The 26,815-nt window shown below is 35.5% G+C and overlaps 1 long non-coding RNA gene across 21 annotated transcripts in view; it reads left to right on the top strand.

Moving 5' to 3' along the window:
• LOC106861509 (uncharacterized) overlaps positions 1-26,815 on the top strand; it is a 228,744-nt gene that overhangs the window by 29,697 nt on the left and 172,232 nt on the right. For 14 of the 21 annotated variants that reach the window (XR_015804530.1, XR_015804519.1, XR_015804523.1 and 11 more), the window contains one exon: positions 17,378-21,265. The exons of 4 other annotated variants lie outside the window; for them this stretch is intronic. This is a non-coding gene — a long non-coding RNA (uncharacterized LOC106861509). Of the gene's footprint in view, positions 1-12,607; positions 12,730-17,377; positions 21,266-26,815 lie in introns of all 21 variants that reach the window. 3 more of the 21 variants (XR_015804516.1, XR_015804527.1, XR_015804524.1) reach the window with 2 other exon arrangements.

The raw sequence follows: 26,815 nt of genomic DNA, 5'->3' as shown, positions 1-26,815 counted from the left end.
TTGTTTATTTCTTTTGTTTTTTCTTTTTTGTTTTCTTTTGTTTTGCAATGAGATAACTTACTAAAACCCAGTTGCTGACTAGTAACTGCTGCTGCTGAAATACAAGAAGTAGATTTGGGTAACAGTGCAGAGTTGTTTTCTCTCTGTTTTATGTTTTGGGGTTTCATAGATCCAAGAATACTACTTATCTTTGCACAGGCAGGCCCAGGAATAAAATGTCTGTTCTCAGTGATCCCTACAGTTGGAGGAATATGAATATTTTCATATAGATATTATTTTTATTATAGTTTGGCCATCTCACCAGAAGGCATTTTAACAATTTGCGTAGTCGTTCTTTAATACACAAAATGCAAAGTTTTCCATGCTGCCTTACGAAAAGGGATTTGACATGTCTGGTTTTAAGATTTTTTTTTTTTTTTTCTAATAGTCATGCTCATCATGATGGCCAAATAAAAATCACTTTGTTTTCAGAACAAGAAAAATTCTGCAATACTCAAAAGATGGCATGTAATTAATAATTTTGAAATGAAATTCTTTTTCTCCCATTTTCTTAATTGATTTTCCCCATTTTTTATTTTACTCAGCCACATTTATCCAGCTTCCAACATGTCCATAAATATGAAATCTTTCAGAGCATATGTTAGATTTCCACTCTGAAGTACAAGAATAGCCACTGAACTGCATTCAGTTCTTACATTGTCGTTAAACACCTTAAGGTATCAGGTTAAAACCATCGTTTTGGAGATACTTACACAAACCACTTTCTGTTAGTGAAAGTCTGCACAGAAGATCTATGTGTTACAGTATAGGTACATGCATTTCCATTCAAAAAACTGATAGGCTTGTAATGATGCATGAATTGTGTCTGGGATCTCTTGGATACAGATGTCATGTGAACTTTGTGCAAAGTGACTTCTCAGGAAGTAATTTTCAACTCGTTTTCAACTTTTGCAAGTTGCTGCAGCACAGTTTGTCCTCCAGTCATTTCCAGCTGCACAATTAGAACTGGTATCACTGCTTAGAGCCTTTGGAGTGAGCTGGTGGCCTTAAAGACATATAGAAGACAACTTGATGCCTCCTGTAGTTTTGTTCAAGGAGCTAAGCCTAGGTTTAGTTAAGGAACTCAGCTTTAAAATGAAGGGTTTGGCATGACTGAAGGTTTTCTGTCTGTGGAGCTGTTTAAGCCTCCAAACAGCTCACTGCAACAAGAGAGTGGCATACAGAGTGGTAAGAAAAACAAGGAAGAGAGGCTTGCATTTTGTTTTTTTTTTTTCCAGGATAACTCTTCTTGTCTTTCTTTCCTTCCTCTTCAAATAATTTCTTACTGGATTCCCAAGCAAAAGAAAATTTTCTACTTAAAAAAAGCCAGTCTCTAAGGAATAGAGCTTGTAGTCACTAGTCACACTTGCTTTAATTTTTCTTTTTTCACTGAAGGTTTCTACTGAAAATATATGTAACTGCTTGTTTTTATCTTAGTCTCTGTATTCAACTTGCCTTGTTTACAAGCCCACCTTCAATACTCTTAGTTACCTAAGGATAAATCTTGCCTCGATTTTTTAATGCCATCTTTTTTCCATCCATGCCATAAAGATTATCTGCATCAGTGAGGCTTTCAGTATACCTGCTTATCCCAGTCTTCTTCAGAATGTGTGCAGTACTGCCATAGCACACTTAGTGACTATACTGAGCTGTGAAAGCAGTAGCAGGCTGAATTTACCAGGCTTAAGCAAGATAAATAGAATAAAATATGGTACAGATAGACTTGGCTGTGTAGAATATAAGTAAACAGATTGTAGTCACTGGAAGTAAAAAGAATGCAGTTAACATTTTTTTGCTACAATACTGCAGATAAGACTGACTATGTCAAGGAGCTAAATTCTAAATTACCACTTTTGGAATTCCCACTTGAGGAACATTTTCACTCCTGTAGGATTTCATTCTGTTCCTTGTGTATACTTATATGTCCTACAGGTTCTAATAAAAACTTTAGAAGAATTCCTAGGTTGACCTGAATATTAGAACTACATAAAACTCAAGCACAAAACTTTATCTAATATCTTTTTCCCTGAGCCAAATAACTTGTGTCAGGCACCACTCAGGAGCCGTCTATCTGAACCATCCCAACCCTACGGGCAAGGAAGTGCATGCAAAGTTACACACTTAATATGAGTTATCAGAGAAGGGAAGTTCCCACATTTTATCTCAGGCAACAAATTTTGTATCAGCTTTGGATTAGTCAAATAGATCTTTAAGGGAAAAAAAATCTATTTCTGTTTCAGATAATACAGGCAGTGTACATTGTACATTGCTGAGTTAATTTGTTCGAGGAGTTGATCACCTTCAGTGCCAGAAAAACAATTTAAAACTAAAATCTTTATTTCTTAGTCTATCTTTAGCTTTAAGTGACTTGCTCAGTTTTTTTTGCTAGATGAAACAGCTGTTTCATACGTGGTAATTACACATCCAAATCAGTTGTCCTTTATGAACTAAGCAGTTCCTAAATCTACTAGTTGAGAACAGTTTTCCAGTTTAATGGCACCAATTTTCTGGTAGAAGAAATCCATATGAAAAATTGTTTTGTCAGTGTTACTTTTTGTCATATAAATTTTCCATAACCAGACTAGAAATTTAAAATATTGACTCTTCTTCACAGTAAGATAGCTTATGAATGTTTTCCACAAGGACTATTCAGTCTTGATATAGCATACAAAGAAGAGAGTGTTTAAGTGAAAAAAATCTTGTCTGTAACTAATATAAACAATACATTGTAATTTATTTCTTAATATATTCTTAATATATTTCTTTTTAATATAATGCAGAAGTTTATACACTGATCCTATTTAATTTAGTTCTCTCTTTTTCAGAAAGAGTACAAATAAAAACTATTACTTTTCACAGACTTTGAAGGAAATACAAAACTAAAATGCAAGGTACTTTTAGATTTTGTGAGTGTAGAACGGGGGAGAGAATATTCCAATCTGAACAGCAGGTAATTAGTACAGTGATCTCTTGGAAATAATATATTTTCATGTTAATATCATGTGATTTCTTCTTACATTTTGTCAATATAATGGCACATGTGGGCCTGAGGTTCACCTTGACTAGCAACATTAAAGTGAAATGTCTTCTTGTTTCCACTAATTTATAAAAGTTTACATTGCTTGATATAAAATACATCATTTCTCAGCAGTGAAAGACATAGCCTGAATCTTCAGACAGTGTGAAACAATAGCTCTAAGGAAAATGTAAATTCACTTCTGTGGTGTTATAATTCTGACACTGAATCCTGAAAGGTAACATTTTAAATGTTTTAACAAAATTTGGTAGCAACGAATTTCTTCAGTCTTCGCTAACTGATTTCCTGTTTACTGTTTCCCCAACGCAATTATCCATGAGAACACTTACAGCCTGAAATAAAGTGAAATCCACTTATCAAAGGGCTTCTTATGCTGTCTGCATTGTAGAGTGCAATTTATTAGAATTAATTGCCATCAGTGGAGGACTTCAGAGTGACTGCTGAACCTGTGTGTGTTTGACACAGAGCAGCCCCACTTCTGCAAACTGAATTCTACTCTGCTAGAATAGATACAGCCTTGAATCTCTAGGTTCTATCAAAGAGCAAATTTTGAAATTTGTAATTTATTCCAGTTTATCTTATAATTTTTGAAAGTATGACAAAAGAAACTAAATCATATGATTCACAATGCAAACCTTACACAGGAATTATATCTGCATAAATAAATTTAAAACCAATGCACACTGTCTTGATATGGCACAGAGTACAATACTTAATATAAACATAATGTTGGATTTTGAGAAATATTTAAACATTTTGACCTACCGATCTATTTATTATGGTAGGTGGTCTTGCTTATAAACTCACAGATTCAGTAATTTACAGCAAACGGAATGGACCCACACATATACCTCCACACCCCAAAAACTTAAACTGATCTTTGTTTTCAAAGTCAATGAAAGAAAAATGTTTCATTTACTTACTTAGATCTACCCACATGTATCTTCCTCTCTTATTTTTTTTGTCTACATTTGTGCCATCCATTGTAAATTTGGTCACCTTGACAGTGCTTTTTGAGTTATAAAGCCACACTTGGTACTATATGTGAAATGCGATTAATGACTTGCTAATTTGAGATCACTGTCAGTTTGTACTTCAATGAGTCATTAGAGAATTGCGACTCAGGAGGACGAAATTTCTGAATTTTTTGCCCAAAAAGAAACAGATTTTCTAGTGAAATCTAAACAGAAACATTAGTATCAGAATTTAATATCAATATTGTGATATCTAGATTGAGATCATAGCTAGAAGGCAGAAAGAGAGAGACTGCTTTCCACACATATCCTTTCCTGTACAAGTCTATACTATCTCACATTTTTTTGAAGGCTTATTTAATTCATGTTGGCATTCACCAACATTTGATAAACATGTCACTCCTCACCAGGTGTTCTAACTGAAAACAGAGATGGACGAAATATATTCTACAGTCTGCTTGTAATAGGGGTCCATTACTTTAATGAAAATTTTTTTAAATTGTGTTTGTAAAAATATTTGCAAAGTAAGCAATGAAAATAAACATGATGAAGGGGTGCCTACATTAATTTACATGATTTTGTGCTAAGTTCTTTTTCATAAAGAGATTAATTTTTGTGTACTGGAAGCTGCTTTTGCATATTAGGTAATATTTTCTCTTCTATGTTTTTTTCTTGAGGGCAGTTTGATGATCAGTAAACATCATAGGATAAATATTGTGGCTGTGTCTGTCTAGGACAAATCAACCAAGAATTCTAACACTATACTAAATACTAAATAATATACTAGATACTATTCTCAAAGATATAATCTGTAGAGATCTACTTTATCTGACAAACATTATTTCAATTCAGGAAATAGCTCACAATCATTCTACTGCATCTGGCATCAGTGGTATCCACACAGCCATTCTGTGCAAACTCCCTGCTTTAAAGGTCTTCCCATCACTGTTATTGGTCTCACAGATGATGAAGTATGACACTCCATAAACAATGAGCTGGGCCTTTTGTAGGCTGCTTTGCTTTTTTTGGCTTCAAACTGCCACTGAATGTCAAATCAATTTGGCTTTCATTAGAAGAGCTTTATATGTGCAAATGTATTTGTGTCTGGTTGCTACTTTTTTCTATTTTTGCTTTCCTTTCCCTTTGCTTTTTTTTTCTCCTTTCCCTTGAATGATGTAATTTTTCTCTAATCAAAGCCAACACCTGTTTCTCTAAAATAGGAGCCTCTGTGTAAAGCTCTTTATCACAATCTGAGTACACTCTAGATGGGCTCATTATGAATCAAGTTCTCTCAGAACAAAGAGGAAGTGCTCTGCTACAGTGACATTGTACATCATAGAGCCTGGATAAAGTCAAGAGCTGATGTAACCTTGACTTTTGACATGCTAAGAGACTGCCGTCTAGATAATGCAAGGTGTGTAAGCCACTGTCTTTGATAAGTAATAAAACAAATAATAAATCTGACACTTTGTTTAAGAACAGCTCAACTGTTACACAATGCTGTGTTGGGCTTGATGGGGTAACAGGTTTGTTGGTTTTTCTTAACCAATTTAAAAGGAACACAGAATTGCAACTTTGAGGATTTCTTGTTTTGAAAACCACAAGCCTGCTTAGACAAGCTAAATGAAGAATGCCATACGAGGGGAATAGAACAAAACAGGGATTAAAGAACCCCCAGTTATGAGTCAGTGAAGATCTGCTCCAACAGAATACATTACAAGTAGTCTGAAATGGCTGAAGTTTAGGAAAGGAAAATTAGAGGGGGAAAGACTATATATGCCCTGAAAGGTTACCATAAACTCTGTGTTGTGACACATTTGAAAGAAACACAGGCTCACTTTTCATCCCTCACCTGTGTGAGACTTGTCTCATGGAAATAGCTATTGAAGTGTACTGTGCCTGGAATGGTTTAGGATTGTGGTGAACAAGAGCATAAAATTCCTTTTACTCCTCCAGAAATACCTTGTTTTCTAATTTTAAAAAAATTAGCACAAAACCATTCTCCCTCTTCTCCCTCCATCTTATACAAGCTAAAAGTCAGGATATATTTCCATTCACTTCACAGATTCTTAAAATCATTGAGGTTGGAAAAGACCTATAAGATCATGGAGTCCAATAATTAACCCAGAACCATTGTGTTCACCACTAAACCATATTACTAAGTGCCAAATCCACGTCTTTCTGAACATTTCCAGGGATGGAACACTTTCAGGAGAAATAAGTGTTTTGAAATAACTACCTAACTATAACCAGGTCAGATGCATGTTCTATCTCAAGTAACAAGGCACCTGTAATTAGTCAAGCTACATGCTGTTGATCATTTTGCAATGTTCATACATGCTATGATCATTGATTATGGTCTTGCCAGCATTGATCATTTTGCAAAGAACCAGAAATATATTTTACTTCTTTAAATGGAAAGACATACATTTTAGAAGCTGGGAAACTACAGATAGACAGTAGGAGTGAGACAGAAAAAAAAAACGGTGACAACTTTATCCCCATTCCATCTAAACATGAACGTTTGACACTTACAAAGGAAGAAACTAGCTCTGGACATTGCAGGATAGAAATAAGATGAGAGAACCAGCCTGTGCTCACCACTTGCAATAATGGGCTAAAACATCTTCAGAGGACCTCAGGCTGTCCAAGAAGGGTCCTTGCTCAGTTTGTGAGTGGATGAACTCACTCCTGTACAGTGGGATTCTGTGTCAGACACTCACAAGGAAAGTGCCTATTTTCAGAGCTGAAGAAGAGGTTTGCTTGGCTCAAATACTCTGCTTTTAAATCCAGTGCTAGCTCTAACTGAAATATATTGGTAATCTGCCATCTGTGGTTTTCTTGAGCAGAAATTTTGACTGAAGTCCAGGTCTTAGTAGATATGAGGCCACGTTACCAAATCCATCCTCCTACTCGACATCATCCTTCATACTGTCTTACTGTGTCACTGCCTTTGGATTAAGGACCACAGCAAAGTATGGAAAATGCAGATACTTCAGTTGCCAAGTCATTTCTTGGTCTCTCTGTTGAAGCTATCTATAGTGAATGTTTCATTGCTGACATCTATTCTAGCCTCAGTATTGTCAAAGCATTTTTTCATGTGTAATAAATTTGCATAAACACTTCACCCCAAATATAATGAAACATAGGATAAGAAAGACCTAAATTATATTTTAAAAAATACTAAAAGACTTCTTGATTGATTTGCAGAGGCATAGCAAAATTCCTTCATATAGTGGCCTCATGAATGAGATGATAATATGCAAGTAAAGCATAATGATTGGCATATTAAATGCAAGATCTTTGTCACCATCTGTTTCCTGATTGTGTCAGCAAGTTGGGTTTTTTTTCATGGAAGTGTGAGAATACACCATGGCCTCGAAGTATCAAAATGTCAATTATACATCACATTTTAAAGTTGGAAGCCCAAATCACAATTGTCCCTGAATTCTGCTTGAAACACTGACAAATTATTACCTATCTGTCACATTTAGCCTTACTGTACAGTAGCACAGTTATTGTGCTGGCAAAAAAACCAGAGCACGAATACTATCAAGGCCAGGTTTACAATTTAGTGAAGAATACTTAAAAAAAAATTGATACAGAAGGAGACAGGGAGAAAACTAAGAATTCAAAACAAATTGAATAGTTGCAGAACAGCCCTTTCAAATACTTGTTATTTGAAAGCTCAAGTGCTTTGAAAACAGTTTTGCATTTCTGGTATTTTTCGTTACAAATAATGCTCATTCATAAAGAAGACAGTATTCCTTTTTCTATATTTTTCGCTTACACTGACAGGAGAAAATTGTATCTTGATTAGTGCAATGAATCAGTGCAAAGTGCAGGAGGAGAAAACCAATGTGAAACCTAACCAAAATGAAGGAACGTTTCCACTAATACCACAGGTCCTGCATTACACCCTCAGTGGTCTTTGAGCTCGTGGGATATATGTTTTAATGTCCCACGTAGGATGAGGTATACTAGCACCATCAGCTGCCAGAACCAGCAACCAGGAGGTGAAGGCACACTAAAAGGCTGCTGACTGTGGTTCTGAAATATGAATGCAAGACTCTTCCAAAACTGAAACATCCACTAATGTCTCAAGGCATTATTTCTGCTAGGGGGAGGAAACAGAAGAAATAGGTATTGTGTAAAGTGATTCTTCATTGACTGAGAACAATGGTAGGATCACCAAAAAAATGCAATGGCCTTCTGATTTGCTCCTAGACCCATTACTATACCTGTGGTAAGGAGATATCTAGATTTTAATTGGATTTTCAGGAAGCAAGATTTCTTCTATCTAATAATTTCTCATTATAGTAATATTTATACATTATAAGGTACACAATCCACTAAAAAAGACTGCTTATATAATTTTTGCAGATGAATAATAAATTTTTGCTGTAATAAGACAACAATTTATAAGATGCAAAATTTATTCCATATGAGACTGGTTCCAAAATGAGGAGATTGTAAGTAGCATGATTTGTATTAAACAAGTTTGGGATGAATCTCTGTGCCTGTGAAACAGGGTTGCTAATACTTAATAAATATAAAGTACATTGATTCTAATTAATAATTAAGCATGCGTGTACATACATGTTAAATCAAAATGTTTGGGAAAATTCAAGTCTGGGGCTCCTGATTTAAGCAGTTGTCTATGGGGAGTTGTGTATAGGCATGCCTTCACTACTAATAATTTTTTTCCTTCTTCAAAAGGTCACGTAAATGATCTGTAAAGTTTCAGCAGAGGTTGGTGTATTTCTGGAGGAGCAGTGTGCTCTGCTAGATAGTTAGCAGCCTCTCCATTCATCAGCAAATGGTGAATCATAAGCTGGTGGAAAGCAGAAAAGAATAAAAGTCACAGTTGAAACTTTGCAGCTGTAGTTTGATAGATAAAGTTTGTAGCCTGAACATACATATAGATACGAACCAATACTGAGGAAATAAAAAAAGAATACGTGAGGAAAAAAATCTCTTCCGAGAACTTTCCCGTGCATCTGTTGCCAAGGTAATCACTGCATGTATGTGTTCAAACAGGTACTTTTGGGGGTCTGACTCCCACCTTGTGTGCCTCACACCAAGATGTCAAATGAAAGCAGGTGGTTGAAACACTATGAAAAATATTAGTGTATTACAAACAGATATGGTTTTCTATGTGTGCATACTGCTGGTATCACTGTCTTCTTTGAAAGTGAGGGCTGGATATGTATGCAGCAAATAAATATTTTTTAACTCTGTAAACTCTGGACATCAGTCCGTTTCTCTGATTCCTACAGCAGGGCCTGAAGGAAAATGTCCTTAATGTCTCTTTAATGTTTTCTTTTTCCTTTCTGTAAATCCATCATATAATTTCTTACTTCATCCTCTGTTAGTTCCATTGTGAAATCACTCCTGTTCACTTACAGAGAAATCTCTCTCTTTTTTTTTTTTCTGGCTGCCTTTTTTTTTGTTCTTGACTGCTCTGTCAGGCATCCAAATGAAGCAAAGAGCTCTCACTTTTTAATTAAAATTTTGCTGTTTAGGACATGATCCTGAAACAAGAGAGTTTAAGGGAAGTTTTGTCACTGATAGCCATGTTTTTTTCTTCTCCCTCACATCAGGAATATAACATACAAAACAATATGGTTGCTTTCATGTATTCACCTGGACTTTCAAAATAATGCTTTGAGGCTTTCTTTCATACTCTGCTTAATAATCGTAGTGATTAACAGAACTTTTATAGTCTGTATATTATATATTTTTCTGTATTTCTTTTTGAATTCTATGAAAAATACATTTTTAATTAATTATATGTATTAATTATATGAAGCCTAGAATAGCCTGGATTTAAAGGGAGCACCAACTCTCCTGCTGTGGACAGGGATACCTTTTACTAATCCAGGTTTCTCAGAACTCCTTCCAGTCTGGCCAGAAACACTTACAGGGATGGGGCATCCACTTCTCTGGGCAATCAGTTCCAGTTCCTCATCACACTCACAGTAGAGAATTTCTTCCTAACATCTAATCTAAGCATACTGTCTTTCAGTTTGAAGCCATTTCCCCTTGTCCTATCACTATATGTCCTTTTAAAAAGTTCCCTTCAGGTACTGGAAGGCTGCTATTAGGTCACCCCAAAGCCTTCTCTTCTGCAGGCTGAACACACCTGATTGTCTAGCCTTTCCTTGCTCCATCCCTCTGATCATCTTGGTGGGCTCCTCTGGAGTGTCTCCAGCAGGTCGCTGTCCTTGCTGTGCTGGCACCCCAGAGCTGGTGCAGCCCTGCAGGTGGGGTCTGACAGAGCAGAGCAGAGGGGCAGAATCCCCTCCCTGGCCCTGCTGCCCACGCTGCTTTGGATGCAGCCCAGGACACCCTTGGCTCTCTGGGCTGGGAGTGCCCATGGCTGGGTCATGTCCAGCCTCTCCTCCAGCAGCACCCCCAGGTCCTTCTGGGCAGGGCTGCTCTCATCTGTCCATCCCCAGCCTGGGCTGATACCGGGAGTTGCTCTGACCCAGGTGCAGCCCCAGCACTTGGCTGTGTTAAACCCCATGAGATTCCCATGGAGCTGCTCCTGGAGCTTGTCCAGGTCTCTCTGGATGGAGCCCATCTTTCAGATGTGTCAGCCACACTGCTCAGCTTGGTTTCATCTGCAAACATGCTGAGATTGCACTTTATTGTTTTGTCTGTGCCATTAATGAAGAAATTAAATAACATTGGTTCATAACAGACCCCTGAGGGACACCACTTGCCACTGATGTACATGGGTGCATTGAGCCATTGATCACTACCCTTTGGATGTGACCATCCAACCAATTCCTTATCCATCTAACAGTCCACCCAGTGAATCCATGTCTCCCCAGTTCAGTGAGAAAGATGCTGTGGGTGACTGTCAAAGGCTTTACAGAATTCCAGAATAGATGTATGATAAAATACATAAATTTGTTCAAACAGAAAACAAAGCAATATTCTTCATCTTTTGATTGAAAATTAATAATATTCACTAAGTTTTCCTTTAGGAAAAGCTAAAATTAGATATTGAACTGTTCCAGAACCACAAATGCAAGGTTCAGTCTTGCAAATGCTGGTATGTGCACAGCATTACTCGGAAGGGTAGTCCTGAGTTCAAATCTGTTCATTTATCAGTCTGAGCGAGTACCCAGGTGTTTAAAGAGTTTAACCAGGATTTCAGAATAGAAGTTATGTTTATTGAGGCTGTAAATCTGTAACTATGTGTCATTTTTTACTGAGAAAAAAAATCATAATATTTAGAGTTGATCAGTAGTACAAAAAGCTGTCTCTCATCATGCTAGATTTAAAATGAGCTGGATTCAGAAATCTTCACGGTTCTTTTGTTTTCATTTCTGTAGATACTGAGGCAATCTAGCTTCACTGGCATTAATGTTTGCTGAAGCTAAAAATAAAATTCAGAGAAGTATTTGTATAATATGTTAACAGTTTTATTCTACCAGAATATTTGTCACTGAAACAATGCCTTGTCACTTAGTAAACCAACAGCAATTAGACAATTCAATTCATTCACATGAAGTAAGAAAATGTCCAAGAGAAAGATTTTTCAGTGTTGCAAAAAAAGTGGCAAAGTAACATGAGAATTTCTTATTGGTCCAAGGGCTGGAGTTTTGGTTTAACTTCCATTCCTTTCAATCAGATTTAATATGTTCTCTTTTCCTGGAGTAAAGTCAGGATAACTTACTGGTTGGAAATTATTTACAATGGTAAGATAACTAGAATAACAGATTAAAGAAGCATAATAACAAAAACAAGTATGTAAACATAAAATAAATTTAAACAGAGGTTTCAAAATCCGAATTAGAAAACAATTGTACAACTATTTTAACCTAACTACCTCATAATTGCGAAGAAGCAGTTAAAATATTCAGATCAATATTATGGTCTTTACAAAAAACTGCTGAATTACAGCAGGAAATTTGTGTTATTTTAAAAACTGAGATCTCATAAAGAATACTCTTCAGATCAGCTTGAGGGAAGAACAATGATGGAAGTACACCATAACCTACCAGGAAATAAAGATCACGCATGACACACAAACCATATACATAGATTATGTTTCATTTAAAACAATAATAAAAGATAAAGTAGGTAAGGAAAGCTTTAGCCTTTTATTTAGTTGGGGTTTTTTGTAAAGAATAGTTACTTTTCAAGGACTAGCAGGAATACTTAATGAATAGTTTACAAAAACTTCTGAGACCAGATTAGGGTTATGACTATATTTAGGTTAGGGAGAGGAAGAAAGCTGGTAACCTTAGAAAAGGCTGCTATGAGACATCTTTCCTACTCAGAATTTCCCCTGAGGCTTCAGTATATCCTGTGGCAGAATTTTCCTTCAAGGCCTAGGATCACTTAGGAGAAGTATCCTCTTTCCTCTTGGGAGGATATCTCTGACAGGTGAGATCTGTTTGAGAAGCCTCCACTGACCTCGCAGCTCACTGAGGAACAGCTCCAAGAAGCTGCAGGAGGGGTTGCCACCTCCCTGACTGGCAGCTGCATTAAGTAGAGGCTCTCACACTTGTCTCAATCTCTCACATTTGGTTCAATGCAGGTCTGCATTGAGCTACTCTGCAGCCACGCCAGTGCCTGTGATTGTGCCTTGTTGATCTGGACTGTGACCCTGACCCATGGGATGACTTCCTGGCTTCCTGACAGGACTAAGACCTTTTGTTGGTGAGGCCACGGCTTCTGCCTGCCATGCTGTCATACTTGGCTTCCGAGTTCTCTTTTCCCTGCTAAGGAGCATCTGCCTTGTTCTCTGAGACATATGAGACCCATGGGAAGGGTGAAAAGATTGAGGAAGTAAAGTGGGGGCTTCTGTAGGAGTTCCAATTGCATCATTTTTCCCAGGCTTCTGCATGTCCCAATAACAGAAGTGTCCACTCACACTTAGTGTCAGGCTATAGGAACAGCAAAAGACATTAGACCCATGAAAAGAGTGACGTTGCAAAGAGCTGGACAAGCCATAGCAACACTGTGACTTAAATGGGAACTCTCTCCCACCTACTGTTTCAAATGATGGCTTCAGCATGTCTCTTGACAGAAATTTCTGCCCACATTTAGCACAAGGGCTAGATTTATGGGCAGAGAGTCAGATATATTTTTTTAGCAAGTGTTTTAAGGCTTAGCTGCACAGTGAATGGCTGCTTCCCACATTTCTTAAAATTGTCAAAATACATCCAGAGAGGTTTTCAGTTTAAATTAATAGAAATTGTTCATTAAAAGGCTTCAGTGATGTGAGAGTTTCCAATTTGAATTAAATATTTAATTTTCTATATGTGTTAGAAAAACGCTCCTGAGGACCATCTTTATGATAATACTTGTAATACTTCTGTAATATTCTAGTATTTTTATGTTATTTATGACATTTATATATTGGTAGCTTTTATGAAAAATTGAAGATTGTCATTTTGGCTTGGAACAAAGTTCTTGTAGCAGTCATATGCTACTGTTCAGAATGCTTACCATTTACCCTTAAATATAGTTATGGGATTAAATCAATAGAATTGATTGAGAATTACATGAATATACTATAAGTAAATTTGTCTTCTCAGAGGGAAAAAAAAAGAGCAACTTACTGTGCATAGAAGAACATTGAAGTCCTTGGAGATGGGAAAATACAGTGTAATGTTCTGCAGTCATGATTAAAACGTTTCCATAAGAAATACACCACTGAGATATATATATATATAATACTACTTCACAAATAGATTGACATCTGATGTAATTTGATAAACCCATTCAATAGTAATTCCAAAACTGAATGCATGCCTTCCCTGCTCTTCTTTTTTTCTGTGTTTGTTTGTTTGTTTGTTTGTTTTAATTTGGTTTGTGTAGTTAGAATTTCTAGAATGACAGTGATATAAGGTCTAAACTGAATGTAGGCATTAGGCAAGAAATCTTTCAGGATATTTCAGCATTTCATTGTTTATTTTAATTTGAACTTAATTAATGTGAGATTTCAGGCACTATAAAGACAATGAGTGCCATCTATAAATGCTAATATAAATCAATAAAGAGGAGGAGGTTAAATGATTTATGTTGGAACTGAGCCACCATGTAATAACTGATGCTCGTTACAACCTCAACAATGAATGGGAAATCAAAACATCAAATAGTGCAAGCAAGAAGACCAATCTATTTTGCAGTAAGCTTAAGATACTCTATTTGTAATTCATTTTTATCCTATTAAAAGGTAGGTTAAATTTTTCATTTAAATAGACATCTTGCCTAAGAAAGGGCTGCTGGAGTTTGCCCAATGTTTCCATGCCTTTGATTTGTTGCCAGCTTTGCCTGAAAAATAACAAATTTAGTTGCCAAAAGCTACATGCAATAATATTACTGTTAAAAGAGTACTATAGGTACAAGTTTTAGGTATGTATGCACTGTTTTTCATATCTATAGTAGAGTTTACTATGTTATTAATATTTCATTTTCATTACCTTATATTACTAAAATAGGATTTTGGAATTGTTTTGCATATCTCTCTTGATGAATAAAAACAAATAGTTCTACTTTTGAGCATTGATTGGCACATTATGAAAACATTGAAAGAGTCTGTATGAGTAGGGCTGCATTGACACACTGAAAGAAGGTCTATCATTTCTCCAGAGATTTTATTTTTTCTCCTAATTTCTTCTAATTTTATTTATTCTCCTAGTGTCAGCACAGATTTTCAGATGAGAATTTCACTCTTCCTGTCATTTTCTTAATAACTATATTTTAATTAAGTTTGAAGATAAAAGATTTTAAATCTTCTTTCTCCATACAAGTTTAGCTCAAAAAGAAAAGAAAAAAAAAGGACGGTGAAAGAAACAATATCCTTCCTTAATTAGACACTTTGAAAGTCTTAGAGATACCCATTCTTTGCTAACATTTGGAAGAGAGATCAGTTTTAATGATCTTTCTGGGTAACTGAGGGAAATTTCACCAAGACTAAGCAACTGGTGGAACTTGACTGAAAATGTTGTCTTAGGACAATGTCTCCTGTCCCTGTGTCAGGAGGCTGTCAGTTGAACCATTTCTCTTTTCCAGGTACTATTATTTGAGTGCAATAAAATGGGATGTCCAAGTCCTCTGCAGATTCTGGATACTGCAGTTATGGCTGTTTGGCATTCCAGAAGGCATTGTCGTGGAGATTTATGAGCGTGGGTCATTCATATAATGAATGACACCTGTGGTAGAGGTATAACTTAGTACATGGGGGTATTTTACATCAGTGCCCAGTCTTCTTACCAAATTTGACCCTTTTGAGTAAGAAAAAGATAATAATAGCAGACTGTTTCAGAATAAAGTTAGGGGAGCTATAGATTCCTAGAAGAGAAGATATGTAGGTCAATTTTTGTGGTGTTTGTACCTACCACTGTCCACTTCCTGAGGAAGATCCCAGGGAGTCAGGCAACTGCCTTTTTAGTAGTCCAGAAGAACTGAGGTTACAAGATCGTGCAAGCCACCAGAATGATTAACAGTGTGTACTATTAAATTGAGACAGAGATCATGGAAATTTACCTGGATCAATACCCAATTCTTAACAAGGGTCAAAGATATTAACAGGCTCCCCAGGGAAGTGGTCACAGCACCTGCCTGACAGAGTTCAATAAGCATTTGTACAATGCTCACAGGCACATGGTGTTATTCTTGAGACTGTCCTTTTCAGGCTGGGAGTTGGACTTTAATGACCCTTGTGGGTGCCTTCCAACTCAGAATATTCCGTGATTCTATATTCTTGCAATTTATTAAAGTTGTGTGAGTAACTTTTTGATAAAAGACTCTATTAATGGAAATTTCTCAACAACTTGCTTCCAGATACCTTGTCCCAAGAGTACGTTCACATCATGATAGTTTAAATATTTTTGTTTTCTTTTTAATATTACATTTTTTGTAGCAGTATACTAGAGGTTATAATATCACTCCAGATATAGCAACGTTTTGGTTTTGAGAACTGTTTCAATCTATACTGTAGGTGAAAAAAAACCAGCTTAATCTTTTCATTGGGTCAAATTTTCAAAGTTATGTGTTTTTGTAGCAATTTATTTTTGTTTAACACAGTTTGGAGTTCTTTACTTTCCTCTTGAGAGACTTTTCCTCCATGATTAGTGTTTGGGCTTATTTTGATATCATTTTGGGAAAAGGATTCTCTTTACTTAGATAAAGACTTATATTCTCTTTAGATTTAGATTCTCTTTAGATTTAGATTATATTTATTTAGATAACTCTTGACTCAGAATTTTTGGAAAGAAACTTTCCAAGGAAGATAACCTCAATGCCGTAAATTCAGTCCTACTTGTCTTTAGGTGGACATAGCATCTGCTTGCCAGCTTTGTTGCATTTGTTCAGTAATGCCTAGTGAGAGTTTCAGAAAGTTATCATCACATCTATAGAACTTCATTTCTTTGCCAATATCTGTGATTCTTCTGCTAATGTTGACTGCCTTCATCAAGGGTGGGAGATTTTCAATTATGTTGATAGGATTTAATACTGCATTTTCAAGCTGTAGTGGAGTCAGCCCTTGAAACAATAGTGCTGAAGATACACAAAGGGTCAGATGATTCTTTTCACGAGCCTAAAACTAATAGCTCTAGTCTGAAGTAGGATTTGAAACCACAAGGTCTGTCCAAACCCTCTCACTGTCCCACCTATCACTCTCCAAACTGTCTACATAGATCCTGAGCTTTGAGGGGTGTGTTGACTAATAGTGCTTTATACTAATGACCTTTCATATGAAGGAGTTTAAGTAACAGGCTGCTGTCCTTCCAGAAACACTCTTCTGCCTCTTTTAGCTTTCATTTTCCAGCATTCTTTCCTTTGCAAGAATGAAAGGATAACTGTTTGGATATGTGAAATGATGATTTATTGTCAGAATCATTATTCTAGTGATAAAAACAAATTACTCACCAACTGTCTGTTCTCTTAAACACGTGGTATCTGAGTGGTTCAATGTTCTATTCAAAGAAGAGAGTTTATCTTTGTTCATACAATAAAAAGAGTCCCTTTACATTATTTATTTTAGTTCACATTCCTGTGTTTCCAACTGTCATAAGTATGTCAGAAACACAAGATTAAAACATTATATTTTACTTGCCAGAACAAGAAATAAAAGAATGAATGGGGAATATTCTAGGAAATAAAAATATTTGACTGTTTGAATGCAGCTTTTTTTAAAACAACAAAAGACAAAAAAAAATATGTGGAAGAATGAAGGACAGCCTGCTCTTCCTTAGAAGAAAATGGCACAGTATTTGTGTTTCTGGCAAACTAATTGTAAGCTCAGGTTATCTAACCACCTTTTTCTTTCTTGATCTGCGTGGGATGTTTGTCATAGAATGTCCTGAATTGGAAGGATGTGGGGAAGGATCGTTGAAGCATGTTCCTGGTCCTGCACAGAAAAACCCCAGGAATCACACCATGTGCCATGTTCCAGGTCTTAGCTGATTGTATTCAAAGGGTCCTGTTTTCCTGCTCTATATTATGAACAACTTTGGGAGAAACACCTGGAAATGCTAATATTTTGTGTTGACAGCAAAATGCTGGAATTAAAGAGGGAAGAAGCTGGATATCCTGGCAGTTCTGCAGTTCACCAAGTCTGTTATTTCTGTTCTGTCTTTATAATGGCCATAAAATATGAGCTGGGAGTATGATGTCAATGCATCCACTTTCAATAATTGATATGATGAATAATCTCAACCTTCTGACACTTTCTGTATCTTCTCACATCTCAGGAAACTTCATTCATCAAGCACATTTGAAATGTTTAAGTAATCTCAGTGATGTATGGAGCACTGAAACTCCCTTGTTAGAAATCTATGCTACTAACATTCTATCAAATTAAAAAGCCACTGAGCTCTTGTGCATAAAATTATCATAAATTATCTCTGAAGGTTCATTGCTGTTTGGAATGTTTAATTGCTCACTCAGCTGAACTTCAGCAGCTCAAGATTATTAATCAATTTGTCAGAAGGTTTCTCATAATGTCATCTTTTACACTGCGGTTATATGCAAGAAAAACCCATGTGCAAGACAGTTTTATGCAGCAAGTCAAAAGTATCCATGTGTACCTTTCACAATATTCATTTCATATATTTATAAGTGTATTTTTCAGTTGTTGATTTCTCACAGAACATAGGAAAATTGTAATTACCTCAGTCTAATTTATCTGGATGGAAAACTGGATTCTCAGAAATATATTTAAAAGTGAAATGGAGACAGATAATAAAATGGAACTCTAGATCATTTAATCCCGGCCTACTGTTGATTGTCCTTGCTAAAGCAGATATTTTGCTAACTACAAAAAAGATGTTTTGAAAATGCCATACCTCAAATGTACATGAACAGCATCTTCAGCCATTTTTTAACCATAGAATGCATTTTTGCTTTAAAGTATTTTTTCAGGAGAAAATTTGACTTTGATGACATATTAAACCAATGTATTTCATCTTAATTGAAATACATGTTCCATTATTTGCTTTGAAATTTATTTTTAAATTTTAAAGGTTAAAAATTCATCCTTTTTTATACAGTTTTCTTTTGTTTGTTTTGCAAATGCAACTGTGTATAAGACTTTATGAGTGGGTCGATGGTAATGTTTCTATTTGTAAATTTTTCTATCCATCAATTATTTTAGGAGTAACATAGAAGTAAAGGATTCTGCATTTCCTGTTCTAGAGAATTGAAAAGAGTTTTGGAGAAACATATACAACATTTTCTTAAGCTGAAAAAGTTTCAAAGATCATGGACATTATCCACTTTTGCTACTCAATGAATGATCATCATATTATTTCCTGTGCATATAGAAAGATAGAGGATAAAAGCCAACAATAAATGTCAAGTATCTATTTGATATTAACTATTTATGCAATATATCACACCATGGTATTTCTACCAAAAATTGAAAATGAATGAAAATATCAGAGGTGGTTTTTTTTTTCCCTGGCCAAACTTCCTGCATAAAATTAAGATATTGGAATGATAAATATTCTTCTGTGTGTGAAAAACGGTTCAGTTATCAGAAATGTGCTGTGAACTGGCATTGATATTTTTTCTTCATGTACTTTTACTGTATTCCTTCAAAGACTTTCTTAAAATGTATTATGTCCTTTAGCTGATGATAAAATGAGAAACAAAACAGAAGTAACAAATACATCACATACACTTTCTGACATTTGGGGTTATGAAAGCACATCACAACAAATGTAAAACAGACCCTTGGTACAATTTCATCACCATTACCCATCTCCATTACAACAAAATTTCAAACATCAAAAAATAAAGATTGTCATTATCTTTGGCTTTGTTTCAACCCCAAAATGACATGCTGAAGATTGGGTATAAAATCTTCTGAAGAAATAAGAAGAGAAGCCAGATCTTCAGATTCCCAATAATATGTTCTTAACACATGAATCCTTCCTTCATCACCCTGCTCAACAGTGATGCCTTACAGATGAACAACTGAGCTGTGATTAAATAACTTATAGACTTTTCAGCATTTTTATCTTTTTTTTAAATCTTTTCATTATACAAGTCTGCCATAGCATACATTAGCACTAGGAAAATACAGGAATTAGAAATGCAGAGACGAACATGTTTAAAATGCACTATGTATGTGGCAGATCACAATTTCTAGAAATGTTCAGTTCCATAAGGTCTGTTTGTTCTTCCTTTATCCAACATTTATCCAGTCACTGATTACTTCAAATCAACTTGGCTCTGAACATACCATTATGCATGATCCCAAACCTGCACATACTTGGCTCAAATTACCTCAGAACCATACTGAAAACGAACTCATCAGTAAGAACTGAGACTGTTACTGTTTCAATGAAAAAAAAAGATGAGGACCCGGCAGAGGTTTTGGATATTACAGAGAAGGTTATGCACCTCTGGCCGTGTACACAGAAAATGAACGTGATGCTGTAATTGGCTCATAGATAAATCGATAGGAGTGAATGATAACTAGCATAGTTTGGATGTCAGGAATCCAGAAGCTTATTATGTGTGTAATAAAAATAAAGATCAAGACACATAAGTTAGAGTTCACAGCTTTACCTATGTCTTCTAGTTTCTTCTCCTTTCGTAACATCCCTCTTCTCATTTAATCATGAAAGCTACAATAACTTCTTTTGTCATTCAACCATTTAGGAAAATTCCCTGATGATTGAATTTCTTTATCTTTTATATTTATTTTGAGCCTGAACCAGAAATTCTAGTGATGTAGTAGTCAGTTGCTCCCTGCCCAGAGACAGGTATGTTACCAGTAAAGATTGTTGGTGCAGATTTTGTCTTTCCATGTTCTATATCTTCCATTTAGAACAGTAAAGAAAAGTAACACAGTAATGCATGCTTGCATATCAGAAAGTGTGTTAGCCTTTGATGTACTTCTTCCTCAGTACATGACTCAGTAATTTAAAAGATCATAACACTCCATTATGTTAGTCCAGCTATGACATGTTCTGTAGTGTATGTATGAAAGGTTATTATGTAATATTTACTTGGAAAAAAAAAGCTATATTCATACATAAGAAGAATTAGAAATAGCATTCTGCTATCTTTTAACATGTAAAAGTTTCATTGGTCATGAATTTGCATACAGTTTTAGACATAAAAGAGATTATTTATTTATTTATTCTTGAAACAGAAATGCTGAATACCAAATTTTTACTTAGTCATTTATTTCACTGTCTGAGTCAGTTTCTATTATTGTGTATTTGTTTCCATGTATGTCAACAAGTAATGACTTGAATTGAGAAAGAATAAACAGTGATCACACAAAAATCAGTTTCAAAGAGCTCAGTTCTCAGTGTCTTTTAAAAAGCTATGCATCAATGCATTCTCAGAAGACTCAGCAGAAATGACCTGCGCAGTTGATTTCTAAAGCTTGAATTTCTATGGTCCCTGTGACCATTCCAGGCCTTCTTGGAAACTCAGATTCCAGCAGTAGTTATTTTTGATGCCTAGGTTTAACAGAGTTAGCACATGATGTCTCCTATCATGCTCAAAGTGGCGTGATGTAATAGTGAGTAGGCCTCTCAGATGAACAAATCATACTGATTTTTTTTCTCTACTGCGGGCCACTGTACTCTTCTGTCCAGGACAGGGTTAATTTTTGCAGTAGCCAGGAGGGGGCATGGCCAGGACCCAGAGTTACTCTTCAGCACCTCATGTCTTTTCCAGGGGTAGGAAGAGAGTGTCTCCTGTGGAGAAGAGGTTCCTGCTGGTGAGTAAGAGTGGCACCAGTTCCAAGGTGGCAGGAGTGGTTGGGTAATACCAGTTCTGAGCTGGAGGGAGCAGTGAGGAAGCGTGGTGGTCGAGTAGTCTGTTTTTGGGGGGTTCCAGGATTTCCAGGAGCAAGTGTTTATTTTCTTATACCCTCTTTCATTAATATTGGTACTGGGTTTTTTCTTGTCACTGTTTCAAGTAAATTGTTCTTATCTCAACCCATGACCGTTACCTTTTGTGCTTCCAATTTTTGAGGAGAAAGGTAAAGGCAAGAGAGAGGGGGAGAGGGAGGTGGGTAGTGATCGAGCTTCTGTGTGGTTTGAAATTTCACTGGGAGCACTAAATTGAGGAGTACCATTCTTAAACCATGACAGGCACTAAAGAAGTAGTACACCTTTTAAAGCAAATTCCTAGTGCTTTTACACTATTGATTTTTCAAGCTTTTCCTGGAAACCTCTGACATACTAAGCTAAAATTCTTTTTTTTTTGCTTTGTAATGCATTAAAGGTACTCACAAAGAAACAAACTGTAGCAGTAAGTTGCTTAAACACACTGCATGGTAAGGATGAATTAATGTGTTTTGAATACAAGAGACCAGATTCATTCAAATCTCCCTGGATGACACAGGTTATTCAAAAAATGATACAAACATTGCTTCTTTTTGGGGGGGGACAGGCATCTGTCAAACATTACCCTTCTAAAAGCTACAGGGACATTACTTCAGCCATTTCCCATTGACACATCTTTTCTCTTTCATTCCTTTGAAATGCTTTTAGGAGGTTAAAATGGTTATTACTTCATCAGACGTCCTTGGGAGGGAGGGTAGTTGAAAGAATCCTTTGCATATAGACGACTCCTACTGGGTAATAAATCTCATGCCTGAAAGCGTGATTCTTCTAAAGAATCCCCCTAATGACTTGCAAACCTCTTCAGGAAGGTGCTGATGTGAAGGGTGAGCAGACATAGGTAGTTTTATTTCCAACTGTGCTGTACCCTGTAAAAACATTACAAACAGCCATGTTCATTTACATTATTAAAAACACAGAATTTATCTTAGTGTATTTCTATAATGGCTGTGCAGGCTACTTGCCTTGATAACAGGTAGAATAATAGTCAGTCATTAATCGTTAGCATCAGGCTTCTTAGGCAGTTAGAGGTATATATATATAAATAATATATATAAAATAGATATATTTAGTGGACAAGATTCCTTCCAGAGTCTATGTTTCTTTTGAATAAGATATCCCAGCCAGCAATCAAATGACTGATGGAAGTCCAGAGTTTCTCGGCTCTGATCAAGTTCCATTTTGTTTACACCATCTAATTAGCAGGAACAGCATAGATGAATGATTGATTATGCCACCTTCATGGCTTCTGAAACTTCTCCCCTACATACTTGATAATAGTTCATACAAAGGTGGTCCATGCCACTAGTAGTGAATCTTAATTATATCCTTTGAAATCTCAAACCATCTCTTCCCAGTACCAGAAAGTATAAGTAAACAACAGTGATCTTTTGCAAAACTAATTCTGATAAGAGACCAACCAGTTGGAATTCATACCTTAAAGCTGACGATAGCTGTTGAAATCAAATTGACATGATGGTTAAACAAAAAGACAGAGAGTCTGTGCATATTTCAATTCCAGCTTCTAGAGCTAGAAAGAAGCAGTATGGTGCCAATACCATTTTCTGCACAGCTACCAGTGGCAGGCCTTCACCCTTGAACCATTTCTGATGTAACCTACAGGTCTGCTGTTCTTTTCTCACAGTTCAATGTGCTGCACCACCATATAACACTCTACTAGTAATGACCATATGGAATTTTCTGTCATCTCTGGTATTCTCTACAAGCTCTTTAAACTCTCCAGTGAATAAGAGATTAGATCCTATAAAGTGCAGAATTTCCTAAAATATTATTTTTTTCAGTTACATTTCAATATTTTTGAGAGAAGAAAATTGGCCACAAGTACTATTTGGGCAAGTGCTCTGTTGTGTTCTTGACATTGTTCCACATAATCAGAAATTAGTATGGAAAGACTCCAAGCTTTCTTCTGCTACTATGTCATTTCAGTGTACTTCCTATGATTTTCCCAAGGAATGTTTTCTTTCAGTTAATGTTTCTGATTGACTTCATGAACTAAGAAGTACAGATAATGTATTGAAATGTATTCTCCTTGATTTTTGGGTGTTGAGTCTAATTATGTCACCCATGAAAATAAACAATTTTGCCCATGTGCCAGAAATAAAATTTTTATCACTGCAATTTAAAACTCCATTTCTTTCAGTTCAAGTTCATTAGGAATCAAATCAAAACAGAATTTCATGTTCATCATGTTTCAGTTAGCTAAATTTTAAAAAATTATATTTATCACTGAAAAGCATCTGTGTGCCAATGAAAATTTCACAAAATATTACTTATTTTATTCTTTGTTATTATTTTTGAGTGCTCCTGGAAAATTCTACTCTGTGTGTCATTCACTGTCTCTCATTCACTGGTAGTGCAAGTTGGTGGGTTTAGAGGTGAGGCTTATTACAGACACAATAGGCCTTATAATTTTAGGGCAAAAAAAATTACTGATTGTTACACAAATATTGCACACAAAAACCCCGGTCAGTTTGGATGTCCATGTACAATGTACATATTTTAATATTATAAATTTTTTTTTCCACTACCCTTTTCCCTAAAAAGGGGATTTTTTAAAAAAGAAATTAGATTAACGTACCTAGTAAAACAAATTATTCCTTTACTTATGTACAGGGCAGAAGTGGCCAAGCTTCTCTTACACATAAGTGCTCATGATTGATATCTCAGTCACTTTGGGAGAGACTTTTTTTTTACGTTGGTACAGATAGACCTGTAGTAGTCTCAGTCTTAAGTATAAGCTACAGAGCTGATGCAATCTGACACCCTGGATTTCAAATTTGTATTTTTAGTTTAGTTTTTTAACAGAAAAATAGAAGAGAATAGGAAATTCAATCACTGACATGCTTGATCACTGGCACACTGGAATAATAGGGAGCAAAATAAAGTTCTAGAACTATAAAAATAGCTATTTTCACCACTAAATAATTAATTTTTCTAAAGTGATATGAAATTGAGATTATATTTATAAGCCTTGACAGTTCTTACAGCTGGTTTTTATAGCACTTTATATACCCAAGAAAGATATCCAACTGAAGATGACTGTCAAGAAAAGATGAGGAAAAGGGAAATAATTGTATTCAGTTTAATCTTCTTCTACTATTAGCTAAAGAAATGATTTTTTTAGACAATTTATTTTCAGCTTCTAATCAGCCTGTCTTTATCACATGGTGAATTTCTTAAATTTGAATCAAGAAAAACAAGTCCTTGGGAAAGAACTGCAGAAGTGCAGTAACAAATATCCAAGGGATTCTGCAGTGATGGAGAGAGGCGTTGAAGCATAGAAGTCCTTAAAAATAAAATAAAACTTCAGTCTAATACAACATCATGTGGCAGCCCACAGTTATATTAAATTTAGTGACATAACCAGAGTAAGTGAAATGTACATCAATGTTCTCTATTGATACATGAGACAAGAATGGTGTGAAAAAGGCCAGAAAGAAGAAATTGTTTAAAACTGACTTAAGAAATCAGTTTTTTCAAAACATATAGACAATGTGTAAGTAAGGTAAGGGTAGAATTATGATGATATGCTGGATCAAATAGAAAACTGCTGCTGGATCAAACCTCTGTAAATGCACTCTACTGACTTGGAGCATATGCCAATGAGAAGCATATTGAAGCCAATGATAATGATAGTGTCAGAAAGAAAAAGGGACTTGTTAATCAGTTCTAGGAAAGTTACAAAGAGAATTTTAGGTTTAATTATTTATTTTTTTATTTTCTTTTTAATTTCAAGTCAATAATTTTTTTTTATTAATATTTTCACTCATAAATTGGATTCATCCTTGTATAAGATTTAATGATTTAGTATTTTGTTTTCAAATATCGTAACACTGTTAGAATTACAACATAATTTAGATTACAGAAAAGGCAGCTTCTGGCATCTATCATCCTCCATTACCTTGTATTTATTTAACACATAGATGTAGTGAAGTTGTAGGTGAAATTTTTAGGTCTAAATTAGAAATGGGGCTTATTCTTTTATCTCTTTTCCTTGAGCAGAAATTTTTAAAATCACACATTTTTCTTCTGGGCACAATTAAATTCCAAAGTGTGCTGCATTTTGACAACTGTGAGTAAACTTTTAAGCTTGACAGAAAAGGTAACTGTATCTCTGCTCTATCTATTGTAGTGCTTTACTTTATAAATAGTAAAATGCATGCCAATTTTGGGGGTTTTTAGTATCACAAAGAGATATAATGAAAACAACGGGCTTCTGAATGTTGTTTGAGCTGCATTTTGAGTTACAGCTATGTACTTACTATCTATATTATTTTGCTGTTGCCTTCATCTGACTGATCGCCAGGCACAACCCCAACTAAATATTAACTCTTATTACCGTATATAAGGGATAAAGTGATAGTAATGAGAAGTAATAGATGTCTATGCCCAATGCATTCTACTGGGAAATCTCTGGCATTTAATGCTGGAATTCAACCACCTCAATGCTGAAAGTCAACAGCTGAAAACAGTTTAAACAGGAATTAAAGATTATACACAGCTGAAAGAATGGGCAGAACTACAGGCCAAGCAACAGTACTGTTCTTCTGCTCTACCTAAATAATGCAACTTATTAGATTTTATTGCCATTGTGGTGTTCCCTTTCTAGGCCTGAAAGGTAAAAGGCATTTGACAAGTAAGTCTCTTTTTATCAATTTGATATAATTCTTCTTGATAGCAATATGCTATTGATAAATTACACTTTATATATAGTATCCCTATAAACATTACAAAAATTCCATTACTTAATAATTTGACTTTTGCACATATGGGTAAGAAGGTGCAGGGTTTTTTTGTTTCTTGCTATTGGTTTTTGAAAAAGACTTTAACAAATGTCAGTCTGAATTCCTCCTGAAAACTGTAGCTTACACAAGCAGAAGGAAAACAGGAAGTTTCAGGTGTATAGATATAACTGCTAAAAAATTAATACAGGCTAGGTGTAAACTTATTATCTTTAGAGTGAAAAGTTATGGGAGGCAGAATTTTTAAGAACTTAATTACTGACTTCTGAGGTTTTTCCAGCAGCACAGACAGATAAACATGGGTAGAGGTTTTTCAGATAATTGAAGAGTGGGGATAAGACAGAAAATGGTCTGGGCTTTTCCTTTTTCCTTTTGTATTTTGAAATCAAATCTTTACTCAAAGAATCAATAACTTTGGCAATCCCAGAAAACAATATAGCCCTGTGAAACTGGTTCTCTGCTATCAACTGCCAGCTGATTGTTGGCTGGTTTGTTGTTTTGTTATCTGATCAGTAACTTCATGACATGAGATAAAACCTCCATTCTTCACCACCAGAAAAAGGCTTCCACTTTCTGGTTAATGCAGAAAGTTGCTGTGGAAAGACACAGTGGGATTCGTCTTATCTAAGTTTAGGCTTCATAAAATGTCAGAATTGCAAA

The sequence above is a fragment of the Sturnus vulgaris genome, chromosome 6 (genome assembly GCF_052056855.1).
Source record: "Sturnus vulgaris isolate bStuVul1 chromosome 6, bStuVul1.hap1, whole genome shotgun sequence".
NCBI classification, from domain to species: domain Eukaryota; kingdom Metazoa; phylum Chordata; class Aves; order Passeriformes; family Sturnidae; genus Sturnus; species Sturnus vulgaris.
The sequence above is the reverse complement of the archived record's forward strand: the minus strand, read 5'-3'. Positions and strand labels throughout refer to the sequence as shown.